The sequence below is a fragment of the Ictidomys tridecemlineatus genome, chromosome 2 (assembly GCF_052094955.1).
Source record: "Ictidomys tridecemlineatus isolate mIctTri1 chromosome 2, mIctTri1.hap1, whole genome shotgun sequence".
Lineage (NCBI taxonomy): Eukaryota > Metazoa > Chordata > Mammalia > Rodentia > Sciuridae > Ictidomys > Ictidomys tridecemlineatus.
The window spans coordinates 223,050,022-223,066,217 of record NC_135478.1 but is presented as its reverse complement, the minus strand read 5'-3'; the positions used below and the strand labels follow the sequence as shown (position 1 = coordinate 223,066,217).

The 16,196-nt window shown below is 38.9% G+C and overlaps 1 protein-coding gene across 1 annotated transcript in view; it reads right to left on the bottom strand.

Annotated features, from left to right (window-relative positions):
* The window catches only part of Cntnap2 (contactin associated protein 2), a 1,898,037-nt gene that overhangs the window by 1,068,007 nt on the left and 813,834 nt on the right, over window positions 1–16,196 (bottom strand). The window lies entirely within an intron of this gene.

Here is a 16,196-nt window from a genome sequence, read left to right as displayed (position 1 = left end):
CATCTATGGACTGAGACCTCTGAAACCACGAGGACCAAGTGAACCTTCTCCTCTAATTGTTCCTGTCAGATCTTTTGGTTACAGTCACCAAAAGCTGACTAAAACAGAAGGTAGAACATTATCACTCACCCTGCGCCAAAACCAACTCAAGTGGATCAAAGACCTAGGAATTAGAACAGAAAGAGTGAAACTACTAGGAAAATAAAAAACATAGGAGCAACACTCCAGCTGACGGACATAGGCATTGACTTCCGTAGTAAGACTCCTAAAGCTCAAAAAATTAAACCAAGAACTAGAAGGTGGGAAATCATTCAATTAAAATTTTCTGCACAGGAAAGGAAACAAAGAGTGTGAGGAGAGAGCCACAGAATGAGATAAAATCTTTGCTAGTTACTCTTCCATCAGCGAATTAATAACCAGAATATATAAAGAACTCAAAAAACATAGCATACACAAAAAACTAATAATCCAGTAAATAAATGGGCAGAAGATCTAAACAGCCATTTGTCAAAAGAAGAAATATATATGGCCAAAAAAAGATATGAAAAAATTTTCAACATCCTACAATCAGGGTGATGGGAATCAAAATAACAGCGATCTCTTACCCCAGTTAGAATGGCAATTGTCAAGAATACAAATAACGATAATTTCTGGTAAGGATGTGGGGGGAAAGTTATTATACATAGTTGGTGGGATGTTAAATTAATACAACCACTTTGGAAAGCTTTATGAAGATTTCTCAAAACACAAGGATTGAAATCACTACATGACTGGACTCAGATATCTCACTCCTCAGTATTTATCCATAAAAACTGAAATCAGCATACTTTAGTGATACATGCATGCCAATGTTTATAGCAGCACAATCCACAATAGCCAAGTTATGGAACCCATCAATAGAAAACTGGATAAAGAAGTTGTGAAATACATGCACACACATACAGAGAGAGAAAGAGAGAGAGAGAGAGAGAGAGAGAGAGAGAGAGAGAGAGAGAGAGAGAGAGAGAGAAGAGAGAGAGAGAGAGACAAACACACACAATGAAGTTTTACTCAGTCATAAAGAAGAATGAAATTCCACCATTCACTGGTAAATGGATGGAACTGGAGGACAAGATGCTAAGTAAAATAAGCGAGACTCAGAAAGTCAAGGGTTGAATGTTTCATTTGTGGAAGCTACAGAGAAAAAAGCAATAAAAAAGGGTATGCCATGAAACTAGAATGGAGGTCATTAGAGCAGAAGTAGGGGATCAAGTGAGAGGGAGAAGGAGAGGAAAAGGAGAAGGCATGGGGAATGAAATCATTCAGATTGTTAGGTCCATGTATGAATACACCACAATATTTATATACATTTCTAATGCATCAACTAAAGTAAAACAGTAAGTAGAAAGAGTTGATGAAGGAGTTTGGGGAAGAGAAGAGGAAAGGGAAAGTGAGTGTACTGCAGATTAAAATGGAAAAAAACTATATTAAATGCATTCATGAATAAGCCATAATCAATCCCACTATTTTGTATAATTATAATGCACATATGTATACAAATATGTATGCAAGTGTATATGGATATACATTAAATAAAAAATGCATATTCACACACAAAAAAATACTGATCATTTATTTTTGCTCTTGGACTGGATTCTAAAGATGGATAAATTTAGAATTTCAGTGCATACTCCCATTTCCTGATTATTTTCACACATTACCAATAAGATTTTCTCAAAGTCAATTTTAAAACAACAAAAAAAATTCACACACTGAAACTCTTTTGTGAATGACTACTTTGGACAACAATAAAACATGTACAAAAATGCCAAAACTTGAAAATGGTATAAGATTATTACATTCTAAATATCACGTATGACTGTTAATTTTAAAAAAGGAAAACAAATGTTGATATTTTATTTCACTTTTATAAGTGAAATTAAACATAAGGATTTATTATGCTGAACAAACAGTTTACTTATACTCTTAAAATCTCATTAATGTTGAAAAAGCTACAAAATTAGTAAGTTTGAATTATTTTTATTCTAAAACATAGGAAAAATTCTTTGAGTCAATTAAGGAAAATACTCATGGATGCAATTACCTGAGTCCAAGGAAAATGAATGCATGACCTTGAACAAGTACAAAATGAAATATCTAATCTTATTCAATTAAAACATGTCAAGTTTCACTCCCTTTTTACATACTTAGCCTAACACAACAGGACAGCTCTTATAATATCAGAGAATTTTAATAGTTGTGTGTGTGTGTGTGAGTGTATCTATCTATATATCTATTATATTCATATATATATGAATTCTATATTCTTTAAAAAATCAAGATTACATCAAAGAGAGGCAGATTTGTACTTTTTTTGCTACTGGTCCTCATTCACAGTAGCTGGAGAGACTTAATAAAAACTGCCAGGGTTCAAAGCCAGGTTTGGCGGTGCACACCTGTTATCCTGTTATCCCACCAACTTAGGAGGCAGAGGCAAGAGGATCACATGTTCAAGGTGAGCTTCAGCAACTGAGTGAGACTCAGCAACTGAAACTCTGTGTCTTCAACAACAAAAACAACAAAATACATACACAGGGCTGGGAATGTGGCTCAAGGGTAAAGTGCCCCTAGGTTCAATCCCCAGCTCGCTCGCTCTCTCTCTCTCTCTATCTCACACATACACACACATACACACACACACACACACACACACAGCAAAAACAAAAACAAAAAATCAAACAAACAAGCTATCAGGATTTAGTTCTGCTTTGCTACCTGGTAGCTATGTGACAAAACTATGCAAATATTAGTATTTAGAGACTAAGTGGGTTGGTAAATGTGGAGTACTTAAAACAGTACCCAGTACACTATAAGCTGTTCCCAAACATTAGCTGTTACTGTCCCCATGCATTACATCTTTATTTAACTGATTTGAAATACTGAGTATTCTAACTCAGGCATTTGCCACACTAGCTCAGGCCTGGGAGGAGCCCAGGGCCATGTTTCAGTCATGGTCCTGATGGACTTAGGGCCAACTGGCCTGACAATCCAGGTGACCATGTGGCCCTCCCTGCTTATTGTTCCATATTTTTGCTGACTTTCCTGATGAATTTTATTTTTTTCCAAACAAGAAAACAAAACACAGAGAAGTGAAGTGAAAAAGAAAATTGCATGATTCAGTCTACTGTGTTTTGACTATTCTCAGTGATGGACAACCTCTCAGGGACACAAGTACTTTGAAGGTCTCCTGGCATAGCTTTCTCTCTCTCTCTCTCTCTCTCTCTCTCTCTCTCTCTCTATATATATATATATATATATATATATATATACTCTGAGACCTGGTACAGGATGATTTGGAGAGCCTTCCCAAGCATCTTCAAGAAAGATTCAAATGGGCACTTGAATTCATGTCCCTCATCTGTAATTTCATCCACAACAGCATAACATAAGCCTTTATTTCTTTATAACTTATGATTTGCTACCCAGAAAACAATGAATATTCATAGAATATTGAAATTCACTATCTTAACATCTTGTTGAGTTTATGTATTCAATATAACCTATATTTTTATAACTTTAAATCACCAAATTTAGCTAAGTCCAACTCAATGCGTAGATTCATTACAGATGGGCTACCAATTCTTGTATTTTATGACCGAATCTGGAGAGTCTGAGGAGTTCAAGATTAAGAAAATATCTCAATCACTAAATTGCAATGTTTTGGCTAGGCATATATTAGCTAAATCAAGTGAGAATTTTTTTAAAAAAAGTGTAAAGTTCCAGACATATGTGGGAAAAGACATCAAAATGATTTTTCCAGTGGCCCTGTGGAAGTGTCAGTGGGCATGGTTTGTAAGAGTTCAGACCGTTCATGGGAAGGCTTCTAAAGGGTGTTCACAGACATTGGCCAACACAGTGGAGTTCAAAGAGTAGGAATGTGGAGACACTGAAGAGGGACATGCAGGATCTGATCACTTCAAAAGACAGTGCAGAGGGAGCTGCCACAAGAGGTGGAAGAGGTGGGACTCCCAGGGTCAACCGAGAGGTTGCAATGGAGCTGTATCATCAGCCTGCGGAGGACTGGTTGGCTGGAGCCACAGCGGGGTCAGGGTGATACCTGTGTGAGGCTGGTATAGACCAAACTCCACTCCAGCCACACATCTGGCCTCCTCGGCTGAGCAGCCTGGGCCCCGACCGCAGGCTGGGAGAAGCAGCTTAGCTTCTGAGATTAAGCAGGTAGCTCTGTCTTCACCAGTTAGTATGGGGAGAGTGTTTTACAGATCAGGCTGTGTAAACAGGGGGTATCCTCAGCTTCCTTTGTCCCCTTGGATGACCAGCATTCTAAGAAACCGTGTCATTGGTGGGTATCCACTGGATACAGGCAACACTCGCTTGCCACCATTTCCAGCATGCACGAGAGTCCCTGTCCTTCAAGGTAATACTCATCTGGACATTCCAGGCTGGTCTGCTCTCATGGTTCCTTCCACTTGGCTAGGTTCTTGAAAATGGAAAGGGGAGTTTCAGGGACATGGCATTTTACTGCCCTCCTTTCCTTCAAGGGTGATACACCCACTCTGAACAACAACAACAAAAAAAACAATCTGTTGCATAGAATGAAATGAAGAGCATGGCCTTTTGAGGGCTTTTCCTGATAAATTAAGCATGAATGGCCATTGTGAGGAGCTGCTACGTGTGGTGCTCAAACAGTTCCACCAGGCATGAAAATAAAATGCTGTTCTGTGATATGCACTTCATGACAATTTTCATTAAAAATGAAATCAGGCATGTTGTTAGACCACAACCAGTACTGACAGGGTCAACTCGCCGTGTGAGATCCAGTGACTTATAAATACACAACATATAGACATTCCCGGCTCTCCCATCATACAAACACACGTGCATGGAGGTGTGCAACAAATTGTTCTTATGCCACTTAAACACATTTGTCCTAAGGCTAAGCATAAGTCAGTGGGGGGAGGGAGCAAATGCGTATTCCTTCTTGGTGTCAGCGACTGTCTACCTGCCCTCGCCCATTCAACATGCCCTCAGATAACACATCACCTGGAATCTCACAGAAGAACTCACAGTAAGTCGTAAATACTCCAGTGATTCCTAAAGCTTTTAAGACACTAAGAGAGTGGTACTTAATTGAAAGGAGAGAAGGGCTACAGAGGAGGCCACAAGCCCCAGAAACAGTTAATAAGGGACACCTTGGCTGCAGGAAGATGCCCTCATGTCCTGAAGTTCCACCTCGCAGCTAGCGACGAGCATGCCGGCAATGTGAGGAAACATGCATGAAACTGCGGGCACGATTACACTGGCTCATGTCACACGTTCCTCCAAACCAGGACTCTGGCAGTCACAACAGAGCAGGCCAGAACAAAACTGCCTGCAGGACGACAGGACGGACGACCCAGGCTGACCTCACCTTGTCTTTACCTCTGATGCTCGGTACCAAATGTCCTGTGGTTGGCCTGGCTTGGCTCTCCCAGCTGTTTTATCCCACTGAAGATACGCCCAGCTGTTTCTCAGACCAACGTTGTTGGTGGAGGGAGAGAAAACCCTGCATGGTGCAAGAGGGAGCGAGTCTGATGGAATATTTTCTGAGGATATATCCAAACATTAAATCGCTTTGTTTGTTCTCTTACCAGTTTCACCCTTTTGCTTCCCTGAATGAATTTATTTTCTTCTTTGTTCCTTACTCTTGCTCATTCTCTTTAAGCTCTTATTCTCTTAAATCCTCCTCTTTCAAAACTCATCAAGCGCAAACATAGCTTCCTTTCTTTTTTTTTAATGTGATTTTCATGATATTCTCATTAAAATACCTCTTTAATAACATTCCTATTAAAATTTTCTTAGAATTTAAACCACTGATTAGTATTAAAGCTGAAAACACTTCAGTGAATTTTTCTGAGGCCTTCCGGTAGAAAACTGCCCTTGGTGACGGGCCTCGCTGGCTCCACCGCCATTTCAATCTGGGCTATAATGAGGCTCTAGGGTCTAAAGGCAAATTTGCCTGAGAAACATGATGCCCTGTTTGATGTACAGAGCTTTTGTTTTTGTGTCTCAACTCTATAATTTCTACAGAAACAGGACCTCTGGGTTGTAGATGCAAATGAGAGTTGCTCACTGCTATTAATCATTTATATCTCCAGATCACTTGATCACAGTTTGACTCAGAAAAGAATTTATGAATTACATAATGGGAAGCAACACACCAAGGAAACAATTAGACAAAAAGAGAATTTAAAAATATTCAGTGGTAAGCTGGCCAGATGATAGCCCGTGAAATGCTTACATGTGTAGAAAGAGGCTATGTATCTTAGCTCTTAAAAGCAATGAGTGTAGGCCAGGCATGGTGGGGCTAACCAGTATTCCCAAGAGCTCCAGAGGCTGAGGCAGGAGGACCACAAGTTTAAAGCCAGCCTGAGCAATTAAGAAGGCCCTGACCAACGGAGAAAGACTCTGTCTCTAAATAAAAAATAAAAAAGGGCTGGGAATGTGGTTCAGTGGTTAAGCCACCCTGGGTTCAATCCCCTGCGTGCGGGTGTTCCCCCGCCCCCAAATGTAATAAGGGTATAGTTGTAGGAGAGATATCACCTGTAGGATTGCTTTCCAGCCCAGACAAGAGTAGACAAGGTAACAATGGGAGGAGATGGGTAACAGTATTTACAATATTTACTGATGCTATTTTTCAGTACATTTTTCTTAAGCAAATTACTAAATTTATCTCAAATCAGAGGACACCCATGGAATCATGAAATGTGTTTACTTAAAAATAATACTTCCTTAGCTCTGAGAAATAAGTACACTTGATCTTGTATTTATTTGTATCCAAACTACTCTCGGTTACTGCATAACAAAGGATTTCATTATTAATAATGAAAGTGAAAGTCAAATGTCACCAAGGTGCATCACTCTACTAAGCCTAGGTCACCTTTGTAGACAATATATCCCTTTTAATCCTATTTGCTGACTAGAAAACCTACTGGAAACATAAGTGATTTTTTTTTCTTTTTTTTTTCCCCACATGTTAGATGATTTATTAATCAATTATTTAATTTATCTGTTTAACCTATATTTATTAAATTACTCCAATCTGCAGGCTAAACACTGGAACTACAGATGTGTAGACTGCATAACTCAAATCTAAAGTGAAAGTAAGAAATCTGCATTATCTTGGACAATAAATCTGTTTGCCTTAAATAATGATTCCTGTTTCGGTAATGGGAGCTTACCTTGAAATGGTCTTTCTTCTATTTATAGCTATCTCTAGGGTGATTTTTAAAGCACACACAAATCCCAAGCTTCAGGTTCACACCAAACAAAGGGAGACCAGAGAGAGATCTGATTGTATCAGTCCCCTCCTGATGGGGGACATTTGATGGCTCACTGGGTGAATCTCATGTCCATTAGATTTTAGGCCATTGTGTTCTAAATAGCTAATTAATAAAAAGGCAAATTTTAGCTATGCAAAAAAAAATGGATTTCAGTTTAAATCCATTTTCATTCCCTTCTGATTCTAACTTTATAGACTTTTATAAGAAATATGACTCTGCTGTGTCCAGTTTGAAAAAAAAAGTTGTATAAAATACTATAGTACTGAAGACACATAAAGGTAACCCTGAGGGGTGACAGGCACAGTGACAAGAATACACACCGTGCTTCTCAAAAAGAAGGTCTATAATTGTTATTCTAGATGCAGTTGTTGTTTTATTATTAATGTCACAGAGACTCTGCTCCATTTTTTTACCTGTTCAATGATTCCTATTAGGTAACCCACAGAGACAGGTGTGCATTGATTTGGCTGTGGCTCTTTGCACACAAGTTTGTCACTGGAGCTACATCCTGCAGTCCACATCCCAGCACCTGAGGGGTGAGGGTCATTGGTACTGCAAGGTCCTAGAGGGTCTGTGTCACAGCTGAACTGGGATGCTACCTTGAGGACATTCCTCAACCTCCCTGTGGCCTCAATTTCCTCAACTAATAAATATGGGACTAATAATGACATCTATCAAACAGTATGGTTAATAAGAAAAAATCAATCAAAATATATAAAATCTGAGAATTATGATTATAAAATATGCATCGAAGTATGCTGGTTATGATTTATTACAGAATGGAGTAACAGTAAATTAAGGTCTGGCATCAAACTACCTGAGATAAGTGAAGAAGAAAATAAAATATTATAAATTAGACCAGACAGTGGAGCATTTTTTAAATGAAGGAAAACTAGCATGTCTGTGGAGGCGGGAGGAGGGCAGTGAATGAGGTTATGGGCATTAAACTCTCAGGGCCAAGGGACCTCCAGCTTCCATCTGCATCGCAGCCAAAAGGGAACCTGCAGACATCAAGCAAAGATCTGATAAGAGAAGGAAAGAACACCAAGGTGAGAGAGCTTTCAAAAAATCTGTACTTTTAACAGCTTCAGAATTCCCTGTCTAATCAGTAACAGCTTATCAAGCATGAGATGGGAGAAAAACAATCATGGGGGCTCCAGATGGAAATGTTTAATGCATATGCAGTTTACAGGATGAATATAAATTGTGAACATGGTGGGTTTTGGTTAATCTGCTGAATAAAAAAATATTGAATTTGTTCTACTTTAATTAATGAGTAACTGAATATTTGATACAACAACATACTTAACTCTTTCACAGAAAGTCGACTGCCAGGGATTTGACTTTTTTTTTTTCTTTTGACAGACAAAGCTGTCATTGTTGGTGATATTTTCTTTCATATAATTCTTTTAGAGAATATTTTGTGGCAGACGTAAAATCTTGCATGCATCGAGATCTATTCACTCTGCACTGGTGAAAAATATGTGTCAATTTACTTAATTATGTAGCATACACTGGAGAAGAATATAAGCATCATTTAAAATGCGTAACACTCCTTGAACAAGGGAAGAAAGGTAAACCAGATGTCATGGGCTAGAGAAATGATCCCATCTCCTGTTAGTGAGAACAAGAAGCCTGAGAATATAGGAGATAATAATGAGGAGTAAATAAAGTGATATGCTTCTGTCGGGCTCTACTTCTCTCCTTCCAATCTGTGTATCTTGTAGCTGTATTTTAATCACACAGTTTTGATTTATGTAGCACTCACTGTATGTGCAGGACCTTTATAAATATTAATTCGTGTAATCTCCATAACACCCCTGTGCTATAGTACCATCACCTCTTGTTTCAAGAGAACCCAGGCACAGTGAGGTTAAGAAGCTTGTTCCAGGCAGCTAGAAACGTCAGGGCTGGGATTTAAAGACGTCTAGCTTCAGAGCACACTTGCATCCAACCACCTCCCTGGGCTCCCTATCTAGACAGCAGCCCCAAATGGAACCTAGAGATGCACGGGCCTTTGCTAGGGATGGCTTGACAACAGTGGCAACCTGCTATTAGATTATGTATTAGGAAATATGGGATTTTATTTCAGCCAAAGAATATGGAATGGTCAGTTGCTACTATTGCTTCAAGTCTTCCCTTTTATAAAGTGGGAGTGAATTTTTTTTTTCAATTTCCATGCATATATGAGTTTTTCAGGGTGAACCCAACTGCTCTGTATAAACTATAAACTCTAATAATAATTAAAAATGGGAAAAAAATCATGTTGATCTACAATATTCACTGAATAAAATGTGCAAATAAAAATGCATGTGGAGCTAATCACAAGTTCATTAGTTAATTTATTTAGTTAGTTTTGGATTTTGCCTTTTTTTTTTTTTGTCACTGTGATTGAACCCAGGGCCTCAGGCACGCTAAGGCTGTGTTCCTTCAGTGAGCTACAACTCCAGCCTCATATCACAAGTCACAGGAAGAGAATGAAGGCCAGCAGAATTATACAAATAAATTCACACATGTAGCTGACCTTTATAAGAAAACAAAGGAGAACAAAATCATCTTTAAAATAATTAATTTGTTTCATTTTTTTAAAAAGAGAAAATTGAAATCTGAGCTGCAGAAACAATAGGGCTAAGGGAAAAATGCAACGAAAAAAAATTATTCAAGTATGAGAAAGTACTCTACTTTCTCAGATGGAAATTAGTTTTGTTATTTTAAAAATCTGAATGAGCAGATATTTTCTAAGTAATTCAATTACAACATCTACTGCCATGGTATCCTCAGGAGGAAACCAAGCAGTTATCTTTTAGAGAAACTAATACAATGTTCTTCACTCGCCAGCTGATGGGTGATTGCTGTACATTTGTAGTATTTGTCATTAGAAGAGAGCTAGCTATTTTAAAAATGGAAATAGTGACTTTGAGCTTGACAGTGCTGTTTTTCTTCTTCACTTTGTTTTCTGAATTGTAAATCTTGCATTCTTTTCAGTATTAAATCCAGGGTTTCTTTTAAGGGGGAAAATACAAGCCGTCTAAATATTGTCTATTATTCAATGTCTTCACCTACAGCATCAACAAACGCTACATTTATGGGTAGAAGTAACAAGAAACAATATCCAGAAGTCTTTAGTTGAGTTTTTAAATGTTTTTCATGGTTAAACATGACATAGAGCTTTCACCAGTAAAAACACAGCAGATTGAAAATTGCTTTGGAAGTTGGAATTTATTTTACCTATAAATTTATTCAATTAAAAAGATCATATTTAAAACTATGGCATTAAACTTCTTAATGTTGTTTGTAGGCATAATAGCTGCCATTCTGGCTACACTCATACACTGCTGATGGGACTGCAAATTGGTGCAGCCAATATGGAAAGCAGTATGAGTATGGAGATTTCTTAGAAAATTGGGAATGGAACCACCATTTAACCCAACTATATACCCAAAGGACTTAAAAAGAGCATACTACAGGAACACAGCCACATCAATGTTTATAGCAGCACAATTCACAATAGCTAAACTGTGAAACCAACCTAGATGCCCTTCAATAGATGAATAAATAAAATAATGTGGCATATATATACAATGGAATATTTTTTAGCAATGAAAGAGAATAAAATTATGGCATTTGCAAGTAAATGGATGGAGTTAGAAAAGATAATGCTAAGTGAAGTTAGCTAATCCCAAAAAACCAAATGCCAAATGTTTTCTTTGATACTTATAGGAGGCTGATTCATAGTGGGATAGGGAGAGGGAGCATGGGAGGAATAGATGAACTCTAGATAGGGCAGAGGGGTTAGAGAGGAAGGGAGGGGCATGGGGTTATTAAACATGGTAGAATGTGATGATCATTACTATTCAAAGTACAGGTATGAAGACATGAAGTGGTGTGAATATACTATGTATAAAACCAGAGATGAAAAATTGTGCTCTATATGTATCATAAGAACTTATTTATATATGATGCTTTCCGCTGTTATATATAAATAAAAAACTATATGGCATTTCACATATTCACATACCATTATTATTCTTAATCTGGAATGCCTTTTGGATATGATCTTTATAATTCTCAAAATATTACTCAAAAAATGCAAGAAAGTCTAGAAGTTTAAAGATAAAGCCATTTGCTGGGTGGAACTAGGGTGGGAAATGTACTACAGTGTTGTTGCAGTTCATTTTACCACCTGCCAGTGGAGTTTTTTCAGTTTTAGACCAAAGAGCATGTAAAAGCAAAGGGGTTAAAAGCAGGGGCAGTCGAGAGAACTTAGGCCTGTGTCTAACCAATGTTGCAGGAGAAAGATGGAAATACTCTTACCCGTGACTTCAGCCAAATGTACAAACAGATATTGTTTACCTACAAAAAATACATACCAATTGACACGAGTGAAACATTCATATTTAAAAGAAGATTCATGAGTGTCTTTACAATCCCATGTATTACTCATCCTGCTATGAGAAACTCAGAAATTTCATGATTGTAAAGGACCATTTTAAAAACTGCCTATATTTAACAATCAGTGAATAATGCTTCTTTGTACATTGATGGCATCTGACAACTTCCTAAAATGGACCAGCCTTCTGTATCTTTATCTCAATTTAATGCACATCTACATTGTGTGTCCCTGAACAGCTGGGTTATAAATGAAGTGTCTTCTGACACAAAGATTTAAAAAATGCTTCAGAAGGAGGAAAATATCTTTGGATGTGCCAAGCACAGCTATTAGAATAGTTCAGGCTTTGAAATCTCACACCTGCAGGTTTTGAGCATTCTTGAATGTAGTTCAGTAGAAAACTATTCACACTGAAATAAGAAAAACCACAAACTCCTCATCTATGGTGTAAATTTATTTCAAGGAACCTAAGAACATCATTAAATGAATAGTTTTATTTTTAATTTGATTTGTATTTTGACTTATCCTGTTTCACTGACAAAGTTCTATTTATTGTAATGAAAGTTTCCCTGCAAGGTATTTGGAACGAAGGAAGGTCAACAAAAACAAAATTTCTACATCTGACAGGACTTTTAAATTACAAACAAAAAGAAGTTCTGTCCATGCATGAAGCTGCCATTGATATATTTTTTATGTGTCAATTAGCCAATCATAGAAAAGGTGGGGGGTGCATCTAACAGAGATGAGAAGATGGGTCTGTGGCTGTGCCATCTGCAGAAGGAGAAAATGAGCAAATGTCTTTCTGCATCCAAATGATACATATCATCTGGAAAGGGGGGAAAGGGAAAGCTGCTACTCGCCTATTTAATCCCAAAGTTTAGGCCAACCAAGTACAGCATCCAAGAATGTCAGGCAGATGATACATGGAAAGGCAGATGGAGATTTCCAGAAACAACAAAAGAAGGGAAGCAGAATGATTTTCAGTGAAACAGGCTGGTTTTCGGGGGATGCTACTGAAAACATGGGCTGTCATCTCAAGTTCTTCATCCAGGGTTAGGTTCTATGGAGTGGAACAGCTCTTCAAGGATCATGCGTTAAGAAATGATAAAAGGTTAATTTGATCCACTCTTGGATTCCAAAAGCAAACTCATCTACATGAACAAATCCACTGCCTGGAGCTTACTCTATTGTACGTCACTGTTCCACTTAGAGGTGCCACTCCACACTTTCAGGATCAGCCTCCTTAACCTTGACACATTCTTAATTCAATAAACACTGACCACAAAGCCCTCCACCCTGGGTTTCTGTTCCCCTACCTGCTTCTACCCCATTTCCTATGAGGCTTATGTTCTTTCATCCAGTCAATAGATTAGTCTTAAGATTCTCTGCTCTTCTCACCTGACATTTTCTCCTTAGGTGATCTCAGCCACATGAGGCTGCCGTCACCCATCCTGTTCATGGCTAAAATCACAAGCATCACTAGACCTCTACACTGAGTTCTTGACTCTTGCATGTAGTTGTCTCTAGATACTTTGTGGATGCCATAAAAGCACTTAACATTGAACATTTAAAAGAATACCATCCTACCATCCGTCTCTCTATTGTTTTGCACGTGGCATTGCTCAAGAGCTGGTGAGGCCAGAGAGTCATTTGGCAGTCATCTCCAGCACTTTTTCCCACAATAGCCCTTGATAAGTCCAGCACCATGTCCTGGGTATTTTACTTTCTTATATTCCTTAAATTCTTCTACTTAGTCCCACTCTCATACCGCCAATGCAAGACGAGCTGTCACCTGTCACCTGGACCACAGTTTCCTCCCACTGACTGGCATGCTGAGCCCTCTCTTGCTACCATCAGGTTTGTCCTATACACAAAACATATATGACCATGTGAGAGTTCCACCAGGGCCATTACGTCCAACACACATGAACTTGTTGCTTACAATACTTCAATAGCCTTTCTTGGGTCTTTCATGGAATCAAACTAGAAATCAGTGACATGTATTGGCAGGATCTCTCCACTCTCGACCTTTATGACACACCAGACCACACTTTCCTCTGTGCTGCAGTCACATCAGTCTCGCCTTTGTGTTCTTGGGGCTTTGTAGATGCCCTTTCATCTATGTGGAGCATGACCCTTTCTCCCACCTTCACGTACTTCCAAAGCTCATCCCAACCATCTCCTCCTATAGGGAGTTTTTCCCTAGCTCCATATTACGATGGACCTATTAACTTCAGAGTATCAACACTCTCCAGGGAGAGCACAAAGGTCAGATAGTAATGTTGGTCTCCCCATGAAGACACACAGATTTCTTCAACGCGGGCATATCCAAGCTCCTTGGACATAGTTGGTAGTCAGTAATTTTAGTTGAATAAATGAATATTATGACCTCAAAGAGTTGTTCATATAGATATCCAGAACTCTCAAGAATGACCTGAAACAAAATATCCCCACCTCTGTCTAGTACTATGGAATAAGCCACCTTTTCCTTCCTTCTTCATCTTATTAGTTCACTCACTCCATGCTTCTCCCTCAGCCCTTATCCTTGCATTGTTTTTAACTAGTCTTATTCTGACTCGTTTTGTAGATCTCAGCTTAAACATCGCTTTCTCATACGGGCAGGGAATATTTGTTAAATGAATGATGACCCTATTAAGCATTTATTGATTGCTATAATTAGGTGCCAGGCAGCATACTGGGGCCTGGGGTTACAAAAATTGATATGAGACTTTCTCTGCCAGGAGGAACTCATTTCGTGTTTGGGGACTGTGGTCATGCAGGGAGATAATTAAAGCACAATATGAATGGTTCAATGGGGGGTAAGGCACAGGGGGCCCTGCTGCTGTGACGACAGTGTGGCAGGACGCATGTAAGCCTTTTCAGTGTCATCTTCTCTCTCTCCATTAGCTATGTACCTTGGACCATTTCATCTCATTTCTTATTGGAAAGAAGAAAGATCCACTCTCTGAAAACATGGCTGAAGACTTCCTCTTATGGAGGAAATTTAACTCCACTCTTTGAAGGGACATTTGCAGATGGAATGATGGGCCCCAGAGCACCAGGGACAAAGGCTGCCTTGAATTGCTTTACACAGAGAAATGGAAGAATGAGGCTGGGGTGGAACAGCTGGAGGAGCACCAGCAAGAGCTCCAGTCAGATGGAGATGTGGAGGGAGATATAATGAGGCGTTGGGATAAAAGAGAAGCTGAGCCACTCACCCAGAACCTGGGCCCGAGGAAAAACGGATATACATGCACACAGAGGCAGCCAGGGGTCCCTTTCCTTTGCTTAATGCTTCTTTTGAAAACAGATATATCTAAGCTTCAAATGGTTGTGTTCTGATATAAACCCACCCTAAATGAGGTTCTTTCCCCATTATTCCTCAGTCCCCATATTAGTAGAGTTGAGAGCCATCTCTGCAGGCTGAAGTGGCCAGACATGAAATCCAGGCTCTATGCCCAATGAAGCCCACGGCTCTGAACATCCTTCTCAGTCCTTGCATCTCTGTCCTCTCTACTCCTGGCAAGACTATGTGACTCTCCAGTTCAGTGGCAAGGGCAAATCCAAGGTTCCCTGAAGTCAACATTCTGGTAGAACCACAGGGAGGCTAGGGATCTGAGCACTGGGTGAACCCGGCGGGGACCAGCTGTGCCAGTTTCCCTCTGAGTTCTCTAGGATCCAGCTTCTGGATAGACACTCAGCTGGGAACTGAAGTTCAGAATTTCCCAACAGCAATTCATTGAAAGTGTGGTAACACAGTGACATATCGGAGAGTGTTCAACCTTGAAAATGGACTGTCCATCCATGTTTTAGGATCCAGAAAAAAATGAATAGGTCATTTGCCCCTGACACACAAATACTTTTTCTGCTTCTCCATGATGCCTGCTTACATTTTCATTGGATTGTTGAGATACATCTAGTCCCTTTGAAAAGATTATATTTTCCATGCAAAAAAGAAACTATGTCCTATGCTTAATTTCTCTCTGTGGTTACAGATAAGCTAAACATATTTTCTTTAAGGTGAAACAAATATATAAAATTGCAGTATGCAAACAGCATAGTAATGAACTGCTCCATTTCGTTTCAGGTTAAAAGTAGATTTTCAGGTAAATTGTTTATCAAGTTCACATTAATAAAACAAATGCTGAGACTGTGGACATTTCATAAGTCTTCTTTATGGCCAAGGTTGTTGAGGTTCCTATGAAAGTTCATCTGTGACAGGTCCATTATTCCTCCAGTGCTGTGCTGCCCAACACTGCAGTCACCAGCCAAATGTGGTTATTTAAACTTCAATTAGTTAAAATTAATAAAATTAAAAAATAAATTTCTAAATCATAGTAGCCACATTTCAATGCTTAGTAGCTGCATATGGCTAGTGGCTACTGTCTTGAACAATGCAGATATAGAATATTTTCTTCACCACAAACATTTCTACTAGACATCCCTGCTCTGAATTCAGGAGAAGAAATATTGCACATAGCAAATAA